Raw genomic sequence first — 23,241 nt, 5'->3', positions numbered from 1 at the left:
AACTGAGAAGTGTTTAATAATGGGAGGATTTACTAAGATGTGGGCAGAGATCAGGGAAACAAGGCATGGTGCAGTCCTCACTGCAGGAACCATCGCGGTGGCCAGGCCTGCAGGGGCAAGCACAGCTCCAGTTCCCAGCCAGGGCACCAGTGAGAAGAGCCAGGGAGGGGCTGCCTGACCGGAGCAACGCCCCTGCAAGAGAGGCGGCCCTGGAGGCAAACTGGTGGGGGAGGGGCCTAAGTGCTCTCATCCCACTTCCCTCCCTGGCCTCCCACTGGCCCAGCCCCAGGGAAGCCAGAGGCCGGGTGGAGAGGAGTGGAGGTACGTGGCAAAATCATGCAGTCTAGGAAACCCAGCAGGGTGGGAGTAGAGTTTGGGGTAGAGGGGTCCTGTGGGAAGGGCAACTAGCAAAAGAAATGGCCTGAAGCACAGGGGCTCTCTCACTGCCATCCCCCCGACCCCTCCTTTTCCTGTCTTCCTATAACATTCTGTCCCCTTCCCCAGGCCCTTCTGTCATCTCTGTGGCTCTGCTTTCTGCCACATGTCACATTCTCTCTCTCTGGGCACTCTCACAAGTGCCTTAGAGCCAAACCAGGGCCACTCTGCTGAACCTGAGTCTCTGTGCTCTGTTCACCTTAGGAGCATAGACAGGAATGTTTTTTGTTTTTTATGTTAAATAGACTTTATTTTTTAGAATAGTTTTAATTTTACAGAAAAACTGAAAACATTGCAGAGAGAGTTCCTATATACCTCACCCCGGCTTCCCCTGTTATTATTATTGTTTTTTAGACAGAGTCTCACTCTGTTGCCCAGGCTGGAGTGCAATGGCATGATCTCAGCTCAATGCAACCTCCGCCTCCTGGGTTCAGGCAATTCTCCTGTCTCAGTCTCCCGAGTAGACAGGAATACAGGCACCTGCCACCACACCTGGCTAATTTTTTGTATTTTTAGTAGAGACAGGGTTTTTGCCATGTTGGCCAGGCTGGTCTTGAACTCCTGACCTCAAGTGATCCATCTGCCTCAGCCTCCCAAAGTGCTGGTATTACAGGGGTGAGCCACCATACCTGGCCCAGCTTCCCCTATAACTAATATCTCACATGAGCATGGTATGTGTGTTGCAGTCAATGAACAAATAATGACGTTTATTACCTAAAATCCATATTTTATTCTGATTTTCTTAGTTTATACCATCAACTGAACCTGTCTCCTTGCCTACTCTGCCACTTCCTAACTCTGCTGCCTGTTTTCTCTAATTCTCTTCCAGGTCTTCAGAAACTAATAGAGAAAAATCACAGAACTGTGGTGAGTGAGTCCAGACTAGTGAGGGAAAAAAGGAAGCACTGCATAGTTACAAAGCAATCAACAAAGGCAAGGTGGTTTCAGCAGCCTCCTACCTAAAGCACAGGGGCTTAGGTAGGAGGTTGTGCTTTAGGTAGGAGGCTGCTGAAAATTTTGTTTTGAGAGAAGATCTCATTCTGCCTCTCAGGTTGGAGTGCAGTGATATGATCATAGCTCACTGCAGCCTCCGGAGCTCAAGTGATCCTCCCACCTCAGCTCCAAGTAGCTGGGACTACAAGTGCATGCCACCATGCCTGGCTAATTTTTTATTTTTATTTTTATTTTTATTTTTATTTTTATTTAGAGATGGGTCTCACTTTGTTGCCCAGGCTGCTTTTGAACTCCTGAGCTCAAGTGATCCTCCTGCCACAGCCTCCCACAGTGTTGCGATTAGAGGCATGAGCCACTGAGCCTCACCTCTGGTCTCTCAACTTCTGGGCATTTCCCTCCACAAAGCCACCCCAGAGCACTCCCTTATACCCTTCACCCAGCTTCACCTAAAGGTAGTATCTTACATAACCATGGTACAGTTATCAAAACTGAGAGATTAACATTAATACAGAACTATTAGCTAAACTACAGATTTCATTCAGAGTTCACCAATTTCCTCACTCATATCCTTTTTTTCTGTCCTAGAATCCAATCCAGGGTCCCACATTGTATTGAGTTGTCACGTCTCCTTAGTCTTCACCAATATGCAACAGTTTTAAAGGCTTTCTTTGTTTTTCATGACCTTGACACTTTTAAAAGTTATGGTCAGGTATACTGTAGAATGTCTTTCAGTTTGAGATTGACTGATGTTTTCTTATGAATTTTGGGGAAGAATATCACTAGGGGAAGTGCCTTTCTCATGACATCATATTGGGGGACATGGTATCAGCCTGAAAGATTACAGGTGATGTTAAGCTTGATCACTTGGTTAAGGAGGTGTCCGCCAGGTTTTGCCACTGAGAAGTTACTAATTTTCTTTTTCAATACTCCATTTGTCAGAAGTAAGTCACTAAGTCCAGCCCATACTCAAGGGGAAAGGAATTAAGCTCCTTTTCTAGAGGAAGGAGTATCAAAGAATTTGTGGACATATGTTAAAACCACCACAGTGACTAATTAATGTTTTTGGGTAGATACTTTGAGGCTATACAAAGATTCTATTTCTGCTTAAAGTTTCACCCACTAATTTTAGCATTCATCAGTGAATCTTTGCTGCAGCAGTTACTACTATGGTGTTCAAATGGTGATTTTCTACTTCCCTCGTGCCTTCTACCTTTATCATTTGGAATCCTGTAAGGACAGTTTCTCTCTTCTACTTGTTTATTTGTTCATTCAATCATTTCTTTATATCAGTATGCACTATGGAGATGTATTTTATTCTTTGGGTTAGAATCCGGTACTGTTTTTTTATTGCTCAATTGGTTTCTGTTTATGACTCTGCAAGCTTTTTGGGCTTGCTCCTGTGTCCTTTTTGACATGGCTTCCTCCTTTTTTGCATTTTGCTCTGGTTGGTGTTTGTTTTGAGCACTCCTTTACTTTCTGTCAAATGCACCAGGCTCACTGTGTATTTTCTGCCCCAGCTGCCCCAGCCCTATAATCCACCCTTTCTCAGAGGGCCTCTCAGTGCATTGCAGACTTCCCTGCTGATATACTAGTGATTTTAGTTAGGGCCTGCTGCTCTGCCAGGATTAGAATCCTTTCCTTACCAGCACAGCTCTCACAGTGGTAAAGAGTCTGACAGGCCCATTGTCCCTGCCCTGGCACATAGGAGGTATGTGACTTTGGGCAAGTTATTCTATGTCAGTCTAAGTGTTCTTGTCTGTAAAACGGAAAATGGCAATACTCCTTCCTTATGGGGTTCTTGCGAGGATTAAGTGCATGCGAAGCAGGTCACATGCCCGTCATAAGTATCTAATACGTGTTGACGATAATGAAGATACAACTGCTTCTGGTCCAGGTGATTGGTTTTAAGGGCCTGGACTCTGGAGGCAGACTGCTTGGTTCTGCAATCTTAGTAAAACTCCCTGTGCCTGTTTCTCATCTGTAAAATGGGGATGATCACATAGAGTTTTTGGAGGATTAAATGAGTCAATATACACAAAGCACTTGGAACAGGGTCTAGCGTATAGGAAGCACTTGTTAACTGTTACCTGTTACTGTTTTTGTAATTATTATTATTGAGATGGAGTCTCACTCTGTTGCCCAGGCTGAGTGCAGTGGCATGATCTCACCTCACTGCAACCTCTGCCTCCCAGGTTCAAGTGATCCTCCTACCTCAGCCTCTGAAGTAGCTGGGATTATAAGCATGCACCACCACACATGGCTAATTTTTGTATTTTTAGTAGAGATGAAGTTTCACTATGGTGGCCAGGCTGGTCTTGGACTTCTGTCCTCGAGTGATCCGCCCACATCAGCTTCCTAAAGTGCTGGGATTACAGGTGTGAGCCACCATATCAGGCCTGTGATTATTATTCTTGCAGGCTAAATCTCTGGCTCCTTTGGTGTTATCCTACCCTTGGTTGGTGGACCAAGCAGTATAGTAGAATATGTATGTGGTTTTAAAAGGGAACTATGAAATGTAAAGGTAATAGATGGTTCAGATCATACATCCTTTCTCCTGAGGAGGAAGGAGAACAGCCAAATTCAAATTCATAACTAGTTTGATTGCCATCATGTGCTGCTGACATTTTCTCCTCGGAGGTGTTGACAAATGGCTGTGACGGAATTACTCAATTCACATTTGTCTCACACTGATGCATGAGGCCCAAACGGCCAGCAGCTTTGGGGAAACTCTTTGTAAATCCATCAAATTTGGCCATTAAAAAATGATAACTATGATCAGCCAATGCTGAGGGACCCATTTTGTGGAAAAAAGAAATGGAACCAACACAGTTAGTGACACAATAATTAGGACGCAGGGGAGACTGCTGACAATTTGGAGATGTTTTCTTGGAGAAAATATCAAATGACTTACAATTTGCAGGACATTAATAGGTAATTAAGTCAGCAATTTGTTGCCTCAGGGTGACAGTTGTGGCCTCTCCTCTGTGCACAAAGAGTCAAGCATCCAAAGGCAATTCCTGCTCTCTCTTAATTGCAGGAGAGAGTGTCATGAAAACTCTTTCCCTCCCACTGAAAGCCCCAATGAGTTTTCTTGTTGGGAATGTTGGGATTTTCTTTTTCTTTTCCTTTTTTTTTTTTTTGGAGACAGAGTCTTGCTCTGTCACTCAGACTGGAGTGAAGTGGTACAACCATGGCTCACCACAGCCTCGACTTCCTGGGCTCACGCAATCCCCCTACCTCAGCCTCATGAGTAGTTGGGACCACACCTGGCTTTTTTTTTTAAATTGCACATACAGAGTCTCCCTATGTTGCCCAGACTGGTCTTGAACTCCTGGGCTCACGCAATCCTCCTGCCTCAGCCTCCCAAAGTACTGGGATTACCAGTGCAAGCCACTGTGCCTGACTGGGATTTTCTTATTATTGGGGTGAAAATGCAGCCAAAGCTGCCCTCAAGGAGGAGTGTAGGGGGGAACTGAGGTGAGGGAAGGTCCTCCGGGCTCAGGAGTAGAGTCCCTTTCCCTTTCATCTCACTCTTTTCTGCCTTCCTCATCCCCACTGTGCCCTGCCCCCTTGAAGCTGATTTGAGCAGTTCATTTGACAAACATTTCCACAAATGCAGTCATTTGTGAACAACCCTCAGGTTTTGCTTTATCCACAAACCCTATGGGTTATTATTTGTTTAACATTTTTCTTTTAATAAATTCACTTCAAAACATGAATGCCCAATTTCACCTCCTCCTAACCAATGATATCCATGGAGCCACAGGGCTCTGATGACACTGAGAAATGCCACTTGACCTCTGCCAATGGCTGCGTGGGGTCTCCTCTCTCTATTTGGAAAAATCTACTGTGACCTGGCTGGGAACAGGAACAGAATGGACAATGTGGGCCTACAGGAGAAAACCAGGCTCTTGGTTTCCTCCAAAATAAGACAATGACACTGGTGGCAAGGCCTTCTAACACCAAGGGGCATGTCTGTTCCCACTGACAAACATTAGGATTCCCGATGTCCAAGAGGATAGAAGTCAAGGTGGCTGGGGAAAGAAGGGATGGAGGTTGTTAAATGACTCAAGAGTCTGTGGGGTGGAGGCAGGCAAGTGGAGGCAGGAGGCCAGTGATGTTACTACTGACTGCATGGTCCAGTTGAGGGATGAACTAAACCAAAGTAGTTTGTGGAAGCAAAGAGGAGATAATGGACTACCTAGATCAAACTTGATGGCTGACCCCATGTGGGGGATGTAAGAAGAAGAGGAGCTTATGACTCCTGGGTTTCTAACACAAGTGACAGATATCATAAACAAAGATAGGAATGGGGAGGAAGAGTGGATTTGGAGTCAAGCTGATGCATTCTGCTATTCACATGAAGAGTTGGAGGGATCTGTGGGATACCCTTTTGGAGATGTCTAGTCTTTGAAGACCATGACCTAGAGTTCAGGACAGATAGATGGGCTTGAGAAACTGATCTGAGTCTTAGTGTCCATATGATAAAAAGAAGCTGTGGGCACTTGTAATCCCAGCACTTTGGGAGGCCTAGGCGGGCAGATCACTTGAGGTCAGAAGTTTGAGACCAGCCTGGCCAACATGGTGAAACCCTGACTCTACTACAAATACAAAAATGGCTGGGCATGGTGATTTACGCCTGCAGTCTCAGCTACTCAGGAGGCCAAGGCTGTAGAATTGCTTGGACCTGGGAGGCAGTTGCAGTGAGCCGAGATCACGCCACTGCACTCCAGTCTGGGTGACAGAATGAGACTGTCTGAAAAAAAAATAAATAAAAGAAGAAGCACCAGCAGCTGTGGGTATGGATGACCTCATCCAGGAAGAAGAGACAGAAAGCAAGGATTAGTTTGTTTTTTTTTTTCCCCAACAAAACAAGGTGCATTTTTATTGTGGTAAAATCCATATACTATAAAATTCAACATTCTAATAATTTTAAAGTATACAATTCAGTGGCATTTAGCACATTCCCAATGATGTACAATCATCATCACTGTATAATCTGTGAACACTTTAATCACCCCTACAGAAACCTCTGCACCAGTTAAACATCCCCTCTGCACCCACAGACCCTAGCAATTAGTAGTCTGCTTTCTGTCTATAAGGATTTGCCTTTTTTTGACATTTCACATATATGGAATGATACAACATGTGGCCTTTTGTGTCTGACATCTTTCATTTAGCATAATGTTTTTAAGGTTCACCCATGTTGTAGCATATATTTTTACTTCATTCCTTTTTATGGCTGAAGAATATTCCATTATATAGATATAACACAATTTGTTTATCCATTCATCAGCTGATGGATAATTAGGTTGTTTCCAAGGGATTCACTTTTTTATAGATGCATAATAGATGTATATTGTTTCGAAGTGAAACAACTTATTACATGTGATAATTTATTACATTCATATAATTTGTAAAGATTGAATCCATGTACTTGGGGATATCCATCACCTTAAATATTTCCCTTTTCTTTCTGCTAGCACTTTATGTCTTTTTCTTTTTTTTTTTTTTGAGACGGAGTTTTTTTTTTTTTGTTCTTGTTGCCCAGGCTGGAGTGCAGTGGCACGGTCTTGGGGTCTCGGCTCACTGCAACCTCCGCCTCCCAGGTTCAAGCAATTCTCCTGCCTCAGCCTCCCAAGTAGCTGGGATTACAGGCATGTGCCACCACGCCCGGCTAATTTTGTATTTTTAGTAGAGACAGGGTTTCTCCATGTTAGTTAGGCTGGTCTTAAATCCCCGACCTCAGGTGATCCGCCCGCCTCGGCCTCCCAAAGTGCTGGGATTACAGGTGTGAGCCAACATGCTGGCCTTTTTTTTTTTTTAGATGGAGTTTCGCTCTTGTCGCCCAGGCTGGAGTGCAGTGGCATGATCTCGGCTCACTGCAACCTCTGCCTCCTGGGTTCAAGTGATTCTCCTGCCTCAGCCTCCCGAGTAGCTGGGATTACAGGCGCGCACCACCACGCCCAGCTAATTTTTGTATTTTTAGTAGAGTTTCACATGTTTTTAGTAGGGTTTCACATGTTAGGCTGGTCTTGAACTGCTGACCTCAGGTGATCCACCTGCCTCAGCCTCCCAAAGTGCTGGGATTATAGGCGTGAGCCACCGTGCCTGGCCTGTGTCTTTTCTTTATGCTTGTGATTTTGAATTCTTTTCTTATCCATTTTGAAAAACTATAGTCACCAAGATGTAAACTTTTAATAAAGCAAGGAAGGAGAAAGAGGTGACTAAGGAGACTGAGAAAGGGAAGTCAGAGACATAGAAGACACACAGACTCTAAGGGAGGATGTTTCAGAAATGGAGGGTTTGGTAAGCAGTGTCGGATAATTCAGAAAAATTCTGAGAGTCAACCGTTGAGGGTTTGGCCAAAGAGAAGACTGGTGACCTTATAATAGGAGTTTTTCTGTGGAAAGGTGAGGGCAGAAGCTGGATGGTGAACAAGAGATGTGGTTTGGGGCAGGGAAGGCACTACTTTTATAAGAGACATGAAAGAGTAGGAGAGGATGAGATATGAATATGGGATAGTAGGAAGCATGTTTACTTGCTGGTCGGGAGAAGCCAGAGAGGAAATTCCAAAGGGGAGAGGCAATGAAAGGCTCTGGGATGCACATTAGAAGCACCTGGGAATCCCACCCAATTCAATTCAGATCCCTGGGGGTGGGACCCAGGCATCATTAGTGTTTTCTAAAAATGTCCCCAGGTGAAGATATCAGAGAGTTGGGGCTGAGAACCACTGAGAAAGACTTGCTGAGGATGACCTTAGAAGGAAGGACACCGTTATGCTAAGACTAGAGGGAGAATGGCTACAATGTAGGTGAGTTTACAGTGAAAGCCAGAAAGCTGTGGGATTTAAAATTAATTTTCTCAATGAAGCAGGCCAGGTTATCTGCTGAGAGACAACGATGGGGGTAAGTCTTATACGTATTTTACACCATCTGTCTGTGAAACTAGGATACTAGTACTTTTCATAGCCTGCATGAGTAGGGGCTGTATTAGGGCTTTTTTTCCTCTCCTTCCTTTCCCAAAAAATTCAGCACCAGCCCTCAACAACATTAAAATTAAAATAATTTATTTTTAGTCTTAACCAAACAAATCAATTCCCTACTTTTTCCTCCTTGATATAATCTGAGCCACGTTGCTAGTCAAGCTGCCTGGATAGTATTTGGGTCCCTCTCTGGCATGCCTTCAGCAACTTTACTTTCAATCCCTTAAAAAACAAAACCAAACTATAATTTAGTGACATGTTTGGCAAAACAAATACAAAGCGTATTGGGCAGCAATTTAAAAAAACAGATTGGCAGATATAAATATAATATGTGTGCACCCCAGGCTTCCTCCCTAAAACTCAATTCTTCTGAGAACCCAAAGGGATGGGATCATAAAACAGTATTTTAGCTTCAGCAAACATGTATTAATAGGTTCTTCTCACCATTCCTATTCATTTGCTTTGGAAAATTTAGAATGTTTTGCTACTTAGGTGGAGCCAAGTTTTTTGCTTTTGTTTTTTATGGATAACCTGGGGTACAGCAGTCTGATGACTTAGTCACATGTTACTGTAACTGAAACAGTAAGACCCATTCATAGAGATGTCAGCACATATTAAACCCATAATAAATATTTTTGGATAATTATGAATCTTAGAAATTATTTACTTGGCATTTATGCCTCCTTTAGTGATAGCCACTATAGAGGGGTATTTCTCATTCTTTTTGGGTTCTTATCCTATTTTTGAATCATTTTTGATGACACAGGGAGGGTAGAAGTTATAAACTGGCAGCTCACAGAATGTGTTCTGATGGTCCTCTTCTAAAAGTTTGGATCAGGTGACATTTAAAAATTAGGTGATTTCACACAAGAATTCAGATTGCTGGCTTCTCTTGAAAAAGTGGGCGATGTGGTAACTTGGCTAGGCACGCCAACGATGGGTGCATGCTTCATGGGGCTCCCCCTTCAGACCAGGCCTACCTTCCCCAGTTCCCCACCGCCCCTGCCCCTCACCTTTGTGTCTGGTTTCTGGAAGCACTTGAATTTGAGACCAGACCCCTATGTGAGGCCAACTGCCAGCTGCTCATGGTGAATGGCTAATTATATTGTCATGGTCACTGTGTTTGTTTCCTCCAGTGACACTAGGGCTGGAGTATTACTTGTTTTGTGTGCTTGTGTGTCTATAGCCCTGTGCCTGGCACAAAAACACTCAAGAAAATTTGATGAATGAATCTAGGAGGCTCAATTCTTTGCAAGCATTTGGCTACCTATGAAGAAACTGAAGTCACAGTGTCAGATCCTCGGGTAGAGAGTATAGAAATCCAGAGTAAGAGATTAGTCCAACCTGCTTGTGAGGATAGGCTGGTGTTCACGTGCATTTCTTGGCAGATTAGTCCTGAAATGCTGATGCAATGGCTCTTTTGAGTCACAATATGCATACCAAAGGCTATGAGGAATTCTGGAGTAAAACAGGAGCAAAGAACTTGTTTTATTTAGTCTAACCGAATGCTTCCTAAATCTTCATCTACCATTTCACTATTTTGACACCCAATCTTTGATTTTCTGACATCTGTTCCCAGATGTACTCAATGGCAAGTTATTTTTTTTAATGATGGTGAAATTAAAGTGTCCTGGTTAAGGCAATTTTGTAAGAATTTTGTGGCAGTCCCATAGGCCCCTGGGATCTTCCCTAGGGTATTGCTAAAACAGCATTGGGAAACATGGTTCACTGTAGTCTTATTGAAAGTCAGGGTTAAACTATTTTTCTTCTTTGGCTGGCCATACATCTCTGCAGATACAATAGCTTACATTTGTATGACATTTTATAGTTTAGATTATCACATGCATTATCTCAGTTTCTCCTCAAAACAACGGGAACTGTAGGCATCATTACTCCATTTGCTTGCTTAAGGCCCTAAGCTAGCCAGAGGCAATGTCTAGATCTAAACTCTTTCTTCTAGATCTGCTGCTCTGCTGGTACCTCCAACGGATTTTTCCTTGAACACATTATTTAGCTTTTGGGCCAAATCACAGTGTTGGCTGGAAATTTCTGTGATTTGGTGGGGTGGGGGTGGGGGCGCGGGTTGTAATCTCTCCCGGCAAAGTAAAATACTGATTGCTGTTCTGTAGTGAAGCATCAGAGATCACCAGGGGAAGGCGCTCAGATTGGACCTCCAGGGCTTGGAAGGCACACAGCGACGTCAGATCCCCTTGAAGAGTCCAGAACACAGGCGAGCTGGGGCTGACCTGGGCCTTTTGCTCCTTCACCTACAATCTTTCCCAGTCTCCACTGTGCCTCGGGGCCTCAAATACCATCTGCGTCCAAACGTTTTCTCTAAGGAGTTGCAATCTTGCCTCTTACTTCCCTGTCCTACAGGAGGAGCCACTCAAGTGAAAAGCTCACGAGCGGAAAGGGCCTCCTCCAAGCCCGTGTGGGAACCTTTAACGGGCTGGGCAGGGGCCACTTGCTCAGCTTTTGCAGATCCTGGGTCCAGAAGCGCCAGGACACTGGCGGGTAGCGCTGCGGGGATCCGAGTTCCACAGCTTCCAGCTCCGGGGAAGGGGAGGAGAGGAGCCTTCACCTCTACCGGTGTCCCCCTTCCCTGAGGGTCCCCCTTGCCTGAGGGGAGAGGACGAGAAGAGACAGAGGGAGAGGGAAGAGAGGGGGAGAAGGAGGACTGGAGAGGGAAGGGGAGATGAGGGAGAGAAAGGGAGGAGGAAGCGAAAGAAAAGGGGACAGGAGGAGGGGCGAGGCGGGGGTTGGGAGAGCGGGAGGTTGGGACGGAGCCGGGAAGAGGCGAAGGCCTGGGTGCGGGAGGAGAGAGGTCGCGGGAGGGGAGTAGGTCGGGCCGGGCCCTGGGAAGTCGCTGGTCTAGGCCGCCGGCAGTTTCTAACGTCGAAGGGCAGCGTGAACCTCAGCTTCTTACTGCGCAGCCGGAGGCACCCAGGGCCGGGAGCGGAAGTCCAAGGGGACCCCAAAGGCGGAGGAGCAGCCGAGCCCGGGCCCCGCGGGAGAGAGAGGCTGGAGCCTCTCACACGTGGGTTCGGGACTTCGGAGCGTGGCCGGGCCGCGCTTTCTGTAGACAGCAGAGGCCCAGAGTGCGTCCCGGTTCTGAGCTTAGACCCAGAAAGCGGGGTTCAGTGTGACTCATCAGACTCTTCAGCCACCCGCTCCAGGGGGCTCCGGACCTGAAAACAGGGTCTTCATTTCTGTGGGCCCCAAGTTAGAAACTTGCAGAGGAAGGGGAGGGAGCTCACTTCTCCCAGGGTGGAAGGGGTGTGAACGCGAGCCAGCGCCCGTGAAGGGTGAAGGTCCCCGGTTCAGGAAGCCGTCTCCCCAAACCTCCAGCGAGTGGTGGGGTGAAGGTTTAGGCCTATCTGAAAGATAGGGGGCAGCTTGTCGAAGTTCAGTGGAGCAGGTGGCCCCCAGGGAAGCCCTGTCTTTCAGTAGAACAAGTGCTGAGCATCTTAAAGAATGCACAAGAGTTTGGTGCATTAGCTCACACCTGTAATCTCAGCGCTTTGGGAGGCCGAGGTGGGTGGATCTCTTGAGCCCAGGAGTTCGAGACCAGCCTGGGCAACATGGAGAAACCCCGTCTCTACAAAAAATAATTTAAAAATTAGCTGGACGTGGTGGCGCGCGCCTGTGGTCCCAGCTACTCTGGAAGCTGAAGTGGGAGGATCGCTTGAGCTCTGGAGGTCGAGGCTGTAGTGAGATGTTGCCCCTTGCACTCCAGCCTGGGCAGCAGAGTGAGAGCCTGTCTCAAAATAATAAAAAAACTCATACTTTTGTTTCTATTAACAGTTGATCGGCAGATTCCTCTTACTGTGACTATTCAGTCTCCCCTAGGCCTTTGGACATCTGGAAGGCAGTGTTAAGAGCCCAACTCTGGAGATGGACTTTGGCTCCACCACCAATTATTAATAGCTCTGTGACTTGGGGCAAGTTACTTAACCTCCCTACACCACAGTTTCCACTGCTGTAAATTGGGGATGATGATAATAATAGCCACCTCACAAGGTTGCCTGGAGAATTGATTAAATGAAATAATTATCGTGGAGTTTATCTAGTCTTATCTGTCAGAGCCAAGAGCCTCCTTTCTCCTAAGCTGACCTTGGTATCTCCCCCCGTCCGCCTCCTTTACTTTGCATCCTAACTCATTAAACATGGGATTGCTTGACAGTATGTTTTCTTTGTGTACAGATAGCTTGTTTCTTCAACCTACATTTTAAGTTCTTTCAACAGTCACTTTTATTTCTATGTATACTTAAAGGCACCAACTTAGTGCATTGCACACAGCTAGTATTCAATAAATGTTTGTTGATTGAGTGATAAATAAAACTTCAGTGATACCTAGAAAGAGACTTTTCTAGAGAATTTGAAGGTATGGAAAAGAAAAACTCTTCGTAGGGCAGGAGGAGTAGAATAAAACTTGAGATATGAAGTCAACTTTGTGAGTTTAGAACCATAAAAATGTATCATGTAGAGTAATCTCAACTATGTAAAGAAAACTGCAAAACAAAACTGGAAGTAAACATGCCAGATTTTATAGCTGATGTCTTAGTGTAGGAGGAGTATGAGTGATTTTTTCCCCCTCCTGTTTTATACTTTTTTTTTTTTTTTTTTTTTTGAGACGGAGTCTCGCTGTGTCGCCCAGGCTGGAGTGCAGTGGCCGGATCTCAGCTCACTGCAAGCTCCGCCTCCGGGGTTTACGCCATTCTCCTGCCTCAGCCTCCCAAGTAGCTGGGACTACAGGCGCCCGCCATCTCGCCTGGCTAGTTTTTTGTATTTTTTTAGTAGAGATGGGGTTTCACCGTGTTGGCCAGGATGGTCTCGATCTCCTGACCTCGTGATCCACCCGTCTCGGCCTCCCAAAGTGCTGGGATTACAGGCTTGAGCCACCGCGCCCGGCTGTTTTATACTTTTTAGTCCTTTCCAGCTTTTCTATGGTCAATATGTGTTTCTGAGTTGCTCAGGAAAAGTACTTCAATTATCCATATAATTTAGCCAATAAAAATGATCACATTTTGGATGTTTAGAGATGTGATGACCTTGGAGGAAAAAAAAAATCGTGAGAACAAAACAATAGCTTTCCTCTAAGTTTTCCTTCATTTTTTTCCCCAGAGCAGCCACCCTTTACTGATTTGTGCCAGAAAATCAATTTGTCAGTTTGAAATGTAGAGATATTTCCTTTTCAGGGACCAGAATATTTGTCTTTCCTATCTAGGGGACTTCCTTTGAAGTGTCAAGATTCCAGGCAGGGAATCAAAATTGTGGAAGGGTCTTGTGCTAAATTCAGAGCCAAGGCAAAGTGAGGCAAATGATCATAATGATTATTTCAGCTAGCTTAGTGAACTTTCACCTTTTCAGTGATTTTTTTTTTTTTTTTTTTTTCCGAGACAGGGACTTGCTCTGTGCAGGCTAGAGTGCAGTGGTGCAATCATAGCTCACTGAAGCCTTGAACCTCTGGTCTCAAACGATCCTCCTGCCTCAGCTTTCCAAGTAGCTGGGACTACAGGCATGCATCACCACGCCCAGCTAATATTTTACGTTTTTGGTAGAGATGGGGTCTTGCCCAGGCTGGCCAACTCCTGGTCTCAAGCAATCCTCCTGCCTTGGCCTCCCAAAGCTCTGGGATTACAGACATGAGCCACCGTGCTGGCCTCCTGTGATTGACTGATTGATTGATTGATTTTTTCTTACAACGCTTTAGGATGTAACAGTGATCTTCTGTTTGTATTACTATAACATTAAAAAACATGCACACAACAATTTACAAAGTTATAATTCACTCAACTAGAGTTACCTTCCACTTTTACTGAAAATTAGGACAACACTTCAATTTATCTGTGCATAGAGTCATTCATTCAGCAAAAATTTACTAAGTGCCAGGCCCTGTGCTGATGCTGGAAACAAGAAATAAGACCTGATCCTTACCTTTCAGAAGCTTAGGGTCTAGTTGATGAACACTCATATATAAACAGTGATATGTAGAAAATTGTCTCAAGGGCTTCGGTAGATCCAGGTAGACAGACTTACAGCAGCTAGTGGGACAAAAAGAAGAAGCCAGTTCTAGTGGGGCAGGGAGACAGCAAAGAGGAGGGAGCAGAACAGAACTTCAGAGACAACCAGTTATCTGGACTGATTATGAATCTTTGGCTTATAAGTGGGTAGTCTTTCCCGACGTGAGGCTGTTGTTTTTTTTCTGTACTTTGTCCTAATCATGTTGTCATATATACTATCTATCTGATAACTTTCTCTGCTACATTAAGGGTATGCTTCATGATTCTTTCCATCATTGAGAAATGCAATGAGTTTATAACATTTAAATCCTATTCCATCATATTCTAAGAACTGACCAAATTTTAAAAATATATCAATCATTTTATCAAGTAAGATAGAAATTTGTAAAATATATAAACCCTAAACTTTTTAGTTTTACTTAAAGCATATAATTGTACATTCATTCCTCAATGATTAGATGTTGGGCTCAGTGTTGGAATCCTCTGATTGAAATTACTCATTGTTTTTCTTACATTAACCCTACCCGTGATACACTGGGTTTATGGTTTCCAGCCTTTGTTTTTCTATAGAGAGGAGTGAGCTTAGACACTTAAAAAACAGTTTCAGTGTGGAGTCTTTTAGGCTTTACAATTTCTTTTCCTAATCTTTTAGTTTTCTAGCCCATCACTAATTTGACAACAATTTTTACTGTTTTTTTTTTTTTTTTTTTTGTAAACTGCCTTTAGTCTTTTCAAAATATTGAACTTGCTTTTCATAATTTGTTTTTTGTTTGTTTGTTTCATGGTGGGTTTTTTTGTACTCATATTTCATTCTTTTATGTAATAGGCATGAAGAAGTTTCAGACAAATCACTAACTGTAAACGTACAACTCAACTGATCTGTGCTGTTTCATTTTAAAAATGCTGGTCATGATCCAATGAATGTATTTCACCTAGTAAATTGGTATGAAGACCTGTGATTTGAAAAATGCTGTGTTAAAGAGTAGTGTAGTGTTCAGTGCACACTGGCATCAGTGTCAGAGAGGGATAGAGAGTGTCTGTTAATGCACTGAATTGTTTAGGTAGTGTTCCATTAAGAGAGCTTCTGCTGTATTAAAATTCTGTTGGATTAGATTTCTGGGTCAACCACTAGGCTTTGGAAATCTCATTGCACTCAAGCTTTGGCTGTTATAGTTTGAGTTTTCCAGATACTGGGCCTGGGCCTAAAGCCCTCAAGCTTAGAGTCAGTGCTAATTGCCTATGAAGTTCACATTACATATGTAACCGACCATAACTGAGCCATTTTAAGGCCATTTGATTATATCCTTTTCTAAAGACAAAACAAGGAGATTGATTGATTAAATGTGCATGCTAATCTAAGAAAACACTTTTCCTAGTTTATGACAATGTCTAAGGCTTTTAAGAACCTCCACTTAAGTTCTTACTTAGCTCTGTTTTCTCTGCAAGGACATGGGACTTGAAAGATATTTGATGGAGCCAGAGAAGGATATGGCAAGCAAGAATATTTGTTTAAGTTGAAATCGAGATCTTCCTCCTCCTTGGTAGAGGCTCCCAGATCAAAAGATACTGGGGGCTATCCTGCCAGAAAGCATAGTCAAATCAGGTGAGTATTTTCCTGAGTTGATAGCTTTATTTACCCTGGTCTGTAGGGATAGCACTCAGGAATTTACCCCTTTTCAAAATACCTGTCATTCAGGAAAGAAGGGGCCAGAGAGAGGGTAGATTATCTGTTGCAAAATGTCTGGGAATCCCTACCTACAACTCAGGTACCTATATCCCTTTTTAATGAGGGCACACACTCTGAATTCTTTCATTTTTGAGGATGGCAGCCCTGGACCCTTAGGTTTGATGTGGAGATGGCTGGGAAGCAGGGCTGGTGAGAGATGTGCACTTAGGCACATTTCTTGGCTCCTCTAGCTGTTTTTCTGAATCTTCTAAGGTGGAGCTCCCTCTTGCAGTTACAAAGATGACCCAATAATATCATAGAGAGAAGACAACCAGTTCTGCAAACGTGCCCTAATGGGGGAGTCATCACAGTTTTGTAGTCCCCAAAACTCATGTCGTCAATGTGACCAGAATGACCAGACCCTCAGGGATGGTTTCATCTAGCCAGACTTGCTGAAGACTCATGAGTGAACAGAACTCCAGTTTATGATGGAGACATTTGTCTCTGGTGACCAAAAAGCTCCATGATTGTTCTCCAGGACCCCCATGGCTACGTCCTGGGTACCTGGGGAATCATGCTAGTAACCAGAAAGTTGTTTGGTGATCACAAAATCACGAAAGAGAAATGGCTAGTGTTATGGGTTGAACTGTGTCCCTTCCAAATTCATATGTTAACGTCCTAACCCCTAGTACCTCAGAACGTGACCTTATTTGGAAATAGACTTGTAGCAGATATAATTACAGCTGACCCTTGAACAGTGTGGGCGTTAGACATGCCAACCTGCATAGTTAAAAATGCATGTATAACTTCTACTCCCCAAAAACTTAGCTACAAATAGCCTACTGTGGAACCACAGCCTTATCAGATAATAACAGAAACAGTTGATTAACACATATTTTGTATATTGTATGTATTACATACAATGATCTTACAATAAAGTAAGTTAGGAAAAGTGTTAAGAAAATAAGGAAAATACATTTATAGTACTGTACTGTATTTATTGATACTGTAAGTTCGCATCACCTGTCTACAAGGTGAATTGTGTGTCTGAATTGGCAGCAACAGCAACTGCAGACCTCAATCTATAGTGCATATCAAGCAATTCAGCTTTTTGTTGTAAACTCATGACTTTTCTCTGCTTCTCGGGAGCACTTTGAACATCACTGGTGGCACTTCGCATGGGTCCCATGGTGTTATTCAAGGTTTATAGTATTGCACTAAACCCATTGAAAAATATGTGAGAACTGACAGAGATCACTTCTTACTGCAATATGCAATTTATTGGAGAGATGAACTGCTCATGCGGAGATGATGAGCATCACACGGCATTTTAAGTGGATACTCGCAACACTTGAGCTTGCCACCATAACAACAGGAAGTGGCTATGGAATTATTACAGTAGTGCAATATTACTGCAGCTAATTTTACGCAGTTATGATGTAATACTGCATCTTTACATTTGTTTACATTTCTCTCAACTTTGAATGGCTCCCCATACAATCTGTGTTTGTGTAAGTTTTAATACATTTTAGCTTTTTATAATTTGTGTATATTTTGTGGTAGTGATAAAATAGACTATTATCTACATATATTTTATACATACACTTGTCACACATTTCCAAAAAATTTTCCAATGTATTTGTTGGAAAAAAAAAATCTGGCCAGGCCCAGTGGCTCACTGGCTGTAATCCCAGCACTTTGGGAGGCTGAGGCGGGTGGATCATGAGGGCAGGAGATTGAGACTAGCCTGGCCAACATAGTGAAACCCTGTCTCAACTAAAAATACAGAAATTAGCTGGGTGTGGTGGCACGCACCTATAGTCCCAGCTACTTGGGAAGTTGAGGAAGGAGAATCGCTTGAACCTGGGAGGCAGAGGTTGCAGTGAGCCAAGACTGTGCCGTTGCACTCCAGCCTGGGTGACAGAGTGAGACTCCGTCTCAAAAACAAACAAATGAACAAACAAACAAAACAAAACAAAAGAAATCTGTGTATAAGTGGAGGCCATGTAGTTCAAATCTGTGTTGTTCAAGGGTCAACTGTAGTTAAAATGAGGCCATAGTGGAGTAGGGTGGGCCTTTAATCCAATATGACTGGTATCTTTGTAAAAAGGGAAAATCTGGACACAGACACCTGCAGAGGGAGAACACCATGGGAAGATGAAGACAAAGACTGGGATGATGTGTCCATAAGCCAAGGAATGTCAAAGACAGCAGCAAAGCACTGGAATCTAGGGGAGAGGTATTATGGGGCAGATTCTTCCTTATAGGCCTCAGCAGGAACCAGTCCTGCTGCCACCTTCAGCTCACACTTCTGGCTTCCGGAACTGTGAGACAATAAATTGTTTAAACTACCCAGCTTATGGTATTTTGTTACATCAGCCTTAGCAAACTAATACAGATGGTTTTGAGGACTAGTTCACATTATGGAGCTCGACAAATTACCTTATAACCCTGACTTGTGACCCAATTATTTGTAATCTCTAGATCTAAGTCTTTTTTTTTTTTCCTCAGACAGGAGTGGAAAAACACTCCACAGCCGGGCGTGGTGGCTCACGCCTGGAATCCCAGCACTTTGGGATCTCAAGATTGCTTGAGATCAGGAGTTCAAGACCAGCTGGCCAACATAATGAAACCCTGTCTCTACTAAAAATACAAAAAATTAGCTAGGAGTGGTGGCAGGCACCTTTAATCCCAGCCACTTGGGAGGCTGAGACAGGAGAATCACTTGAACCCGGGAGGCAGAGGTTGCAGTGAGCCAAGATTGTGCCACTGTACTCCAGCCTAGGCAATAAGAGTGAAACTTCGTCTCAAAACAAAACGAAACAAAAAAAACACTCCTCAAATTTTGGTCTCTGGATTTCCTTTTCCTAAATCCAAGATCTTCCTTTTTCTGTATCTACATCCTTTTTTCTGATGTGCAAACGTTTTTGTGTGTGTGTGTGTGTGTGTGGAGAATGGGGCCTTGCTATGTTGCCCAGGCTGGTCTCAAACTCCTGGGCTCAAGAAATCCTCTCTCCTCTGTCTTCCTAAGTGCTGGGATTATGAGCATGAACCACAGCTCCTGGCCTCTTCTGATGTGCTAGTACCATTTAGTTTATCTCAGTTCTCTTAGTCATGCTCCAGTTATGTCTCACAGCACATCTGTGTCACTCCTGCCAAGGCTTTGCATACAGTCCGGGACTGTTTTCAGTTTTAGTGACTAGAAGAATCACCTGGGGGCTGCTGGTTATAGAAAAGGAAGAAAAGCAGACTTATGACTCCTATCTCTAGAGATTTTGATTTGTAGGCCTGTGGTATCCAAGATATCGAAGATATCTTGGTATCTTGGATACCTGTGGTATCTTGTGTGATCCAAGACTGATCACATTAACTAAGCACCACAGGTACTGTTAACCTCCTGGATTATCTGTTGATTCTTACCAGTTTTTTTTCTTGAGCAGAATCCAAATTCCAAGCTCTGGACACATCAAGCTTGGTCTTACTTTGGAAATACTCCCAGCATTTAGGATTTAGGCATTTCCTCCCTAAGCATACAGAAATAGAGTGGGTGTCCTGAGCCAGTCGCATTCATTCATTCGACAAAACTTTTTGAGTATCTGCTATGAACAAAATACTGTTGTAGAGTCTAGGGAAATGTCAATAAAACAGACAAAAATCCCTGAATTCTAGCTGGGAAAAATAGTGAGTTAAATCCATAAACATACTAGGTAAGCAGTACTGTGGGGAAAAAATAAGCAAGATAGAAGATGTGAGTGTGGGGGACTGCAGGTGTCACAGTTGTTTTATTTTTTAATTTCTTTTTGTAAAGTTGAGGTCTTCCTTTGTTGCCAAGGCTGGTCTGGAACTCCTGGCCTCCAGTGATCCTTCTCAGCCTCCCAAAGTACGGGGATTTCAGATGTGAGCCACCACCCTGGGCCGGGTTGCAATTTTAAATGGAGTGTTCTAAGTAGGCCTCACTGAAAAAGTGACTGAAAAGTGAGCAGTGCGGCTCTCTAGAAAAGTGTCTCATGCAAATCAGACAACCAGTATAAAGTCCCCAGTCGGAAGGTGAACACACCTGGTGTGTTTCCCAGGAACAATTTAGAGGCCAAGATGGTTGAATTGGAGTGAAAGAGGGAGAGGGTGGCCGACCTAAATTCAGAAAGGTTACAAGGGAGCCAGATCATGCCCTTGGTGGCCATTGCAAGGTCACTGGCTTTTCCTCTGAGTGAGATGGGGAGCCACTCCAGGGTTTGAGCAGTAACATGCTCTGACCGACTTTTTTTTTTTTTTAAGATTCAGAGCGTACCTGTACAGGTTTGTTACATGGATATATTGTATAATATTGTGGTCTGGCTTCTAGTGAAACTGTCACCTAGTGAACATTGTATCCAATAGATAATTTTTCAACCTCACCACCCCCCACCCTCCTCACTAATGGGGTCCCCAGTGTCTATGGCTTCCAATCTTTGTCTGGCTTACATTTTTGAAGTATTACTCAGGCTGCTGTAAGGGGAACAGGAGTGGAAGCAGGGAGACTGTTTAGGAGGTGACCCACTAAGCCGGGTGGGAGACATTGGTAGCTGGCAATAGGCTAGTAGCAGCCGAAGATGGTGAGAGGTGGTGATGCTGGATGTATTGTGAAGGTGGAGCCAACAACTTTCCAACAGACTGGATGTTGAATGTGAGAGAAGAGAGATGTCAAGGAGGATTCTCTGCAGGATAAATCTTGGAATTCTGGCTTGGAATGCTGAGCAGAAGCATCCCCAAATGATAGAGCATGTGGCCTGCAGGTTTCTGGCCACCATCCTGCACCCAGAAGCAGAGCCAGCCTGACGGTGGAGCCAGTGCTGCGTGTGGCAGGGCAGAGTGGCAGAAACTGGTCCTGAGGACAGCGCTGAGCCGCTGGATCAACACCTGAAGCCTGATCTACCTCTGCACTTTCAATTACATCCCTAAGGAGCTCCCTTGGTTATTTTCTATTACTTGCATCCAAAAGCATGCTTACTGCTATTCTGATCCGGAGTCACAGAAGTCTCTCAGATGCAGTTTGCCAGAGAAACTTTTGGAAAGACTTTACTCCTACATACACAGTCTTGATGGACTTGGGCAGATAATTAGGAGAATTCCCTAGGTTACCAGGCAGTGTGTCTTGCTCTCTGCCTTCCCTTTCCTTCAGTCAGGAGTCTTTCTCTGTACTGGCCTACCCAGTGTTGGAGGTGGGTGACACAGGTACTCCTGTAGCCACCACAATTGGAACTGTGCTGAGTTGCATCTGAAGCCCTGAAGACCAGCACAATATTGGGGCTCATCCAAGGGCCATGGCCAATCTGCATGACTGCCACTTGTGGTTATTCAAGGCCAAAGGCCTTGTCACCCAGGCAGGAGTGCAGTGGCATGATCTTGGCTCACTGCAACCTCTGCCTCCCAGGTTCAAGCGATTCTCTTGCCTCAGCCTCCTGAGTAGCTGGGATTACAGGTGTGCATCACCACACACAGCTAATTTTTGTATTTTTAGTAGAGGGGGTTTCACCATGTTGGCCAGGTTGGTCTTGAACTCCTCACCTCAAGCAATCAACCCGCCTCAGCCTCCCAAAGTGTTGGGATTACAGGCGTGAGCCACCGTGCCTGGCTAAGACTTTTTAAAGAGCAGTTTAGGTTCATAGCAAAATTAAGAGGACAGTACAGATTTTCTATATATCCCCTGCCTCCACACATGCACATCCTCCCTAACTATCAACATCCCCCACCAGAGTGGTATCTGTTACAACTGATAAACCTACATTGACACATCACTGCCATCCAAAGTGCATAGTTTACATTAGGGCTCACTTACAGTGTTGTACATTCTAGTGGTTTGGACAAGTGTATAATTATATATACTTTGTATATTATGATACAATAGTATCATACAGAGTATTTTTACTGTCCTAAAGATCCTCTGTGTTCCCACCTATTATTCCTTCTTCCCTCCAAATCCTAGCAACCACTGATCTTTCTACTGTCTACAAGTTTTGCCTGTTCCAGAATATCATATAGTTGGAATCATACAGCATATAGCCTTTTCAAATTGGCTTCTTTCACTTGTTAATATGCATTTAAGGTTCCTCTATGTCTTTTCATGGCTCAATAGTTAATTTCTTTTTAGTGCTGAATAACATTCCATTGTCTGGATATACCACAACTTATTTATTCATTCACCTACTGAAGGACATGTTGGTGGCTTCTAAGTTTTGGCAGTTACGAATAAAGCTGCTATAAACATCTGTGCATAGGTTTTTGTGTGGACATACGTTTTCAACTCCCTTGGGTAGATATCATGGAGTGTGATTGCTGGATCATATGTTAAGAGTATGTTTAGTTTTGTAAGAAACTGCCAAAGTGTCTTCCAAAGTGATTGTACCATTTTGCATTCTCACCAGCAATGAACAAGAGTTCCTGTTGTTCCACATCCTTGCTAGCATTTTATTTTTTCAGTGTTCAAGAGTTTGACCATTCAAATAGATGTGTAGTGGTATCTCTGTTGTTTTACTTTGCATTTCCCTGATGACATATGTGGAGCATCTTTTTGTGTACTTGTTTGCCATCTGTGTATTTTCCTTGGTGGGTGTCAAAGTCTTTGGTCCATTTTTTAATTTGGTCATTTGTTTCCTTATTGTTGCATTTTGTGAATTCTTTTTATATTTTGGATAACAATCCTTTATCAGATGTGTCTTTTGCAAATATTTTCTCTTTGTGGCTTGTTTTGTCATTCTTATTTTTTTGTAAAATTATTGTAATAGAGATGGGGTCTCATTATGTTGCACAGGCTGGTCCTGAACTCCTGGCCTCAAATAATCCTCTCACTGTGGCCTCCCAAAGTACTAGGATTAAAGGCGTGAGCCACTATGCCTGGCTTATTCTGTTGATAGTGTCTTTCACCGAGCAGAAGTTTTAAATTTTGAAGAAGTCCAATTTAGCAATTAGTTGTTTCATGGATCATGACTTTGGTGTTGTTTCTAAAGAGTCATTGTCATACCCGAGGTCATGTAGGTTTTCTCCTATATTATCTTCTGGGAGTTTTATAGTTTTGCATTTTACATTGAGGTCTATGATCCCTATTGAGTTAATTTTTGGTAGGAGTGTAAAGTCTGTATCTAGATTAATTTTTTTGCATGTGGATGTTCAGTTGTTCTAGCACCACCTAAAGAAGATTTTCA

The 23,241-nt window shown here is 43.7% G+C and overlaps 1 long non-coding RNA gene across 1 annotated transcript; it reads left to right on the top strand.

Moving 5' to 3' along the window:
- Positions 1–53: 53 nt before the first annotated feature.
- LOC144333417 (uncharacterized) lies at positions 54–22,318 on the top strand. The gene is made up of 4 exons (XR_013402048.1): positions 54–321; positions 1,265–1,302; positions 15,844–16,000; positions 18,174–22,318. It is a non-coding gene; the product is annotated as an uncharacterized LOC144333417 (long non-coding RNA).
- Positions 22,319–23,241: the final 923 nt, after the last annotated feature.

The sequence above is a fragment of the Macaca mulatta genome, chromosome 12, assembly GCF_049350105.2.
Source record: "Macaca mulatta isolate MMU2019108-1 chromosome 12, T2T-MMU8v2.0, whole genome shotgun sequence".
In the NCBI taxonomy this organism is placed as follows: domain Eukaryota; kingdom Metazoa; phylum Chordata; class Mammalia; order Primates; family Cercopithecidae; genus Macaca; species Macaca mulatta.
Note: the sequence above shows the minus strand (reverse complement) of the source record. Positions and strands in the feature narration are given on the sequence as shown.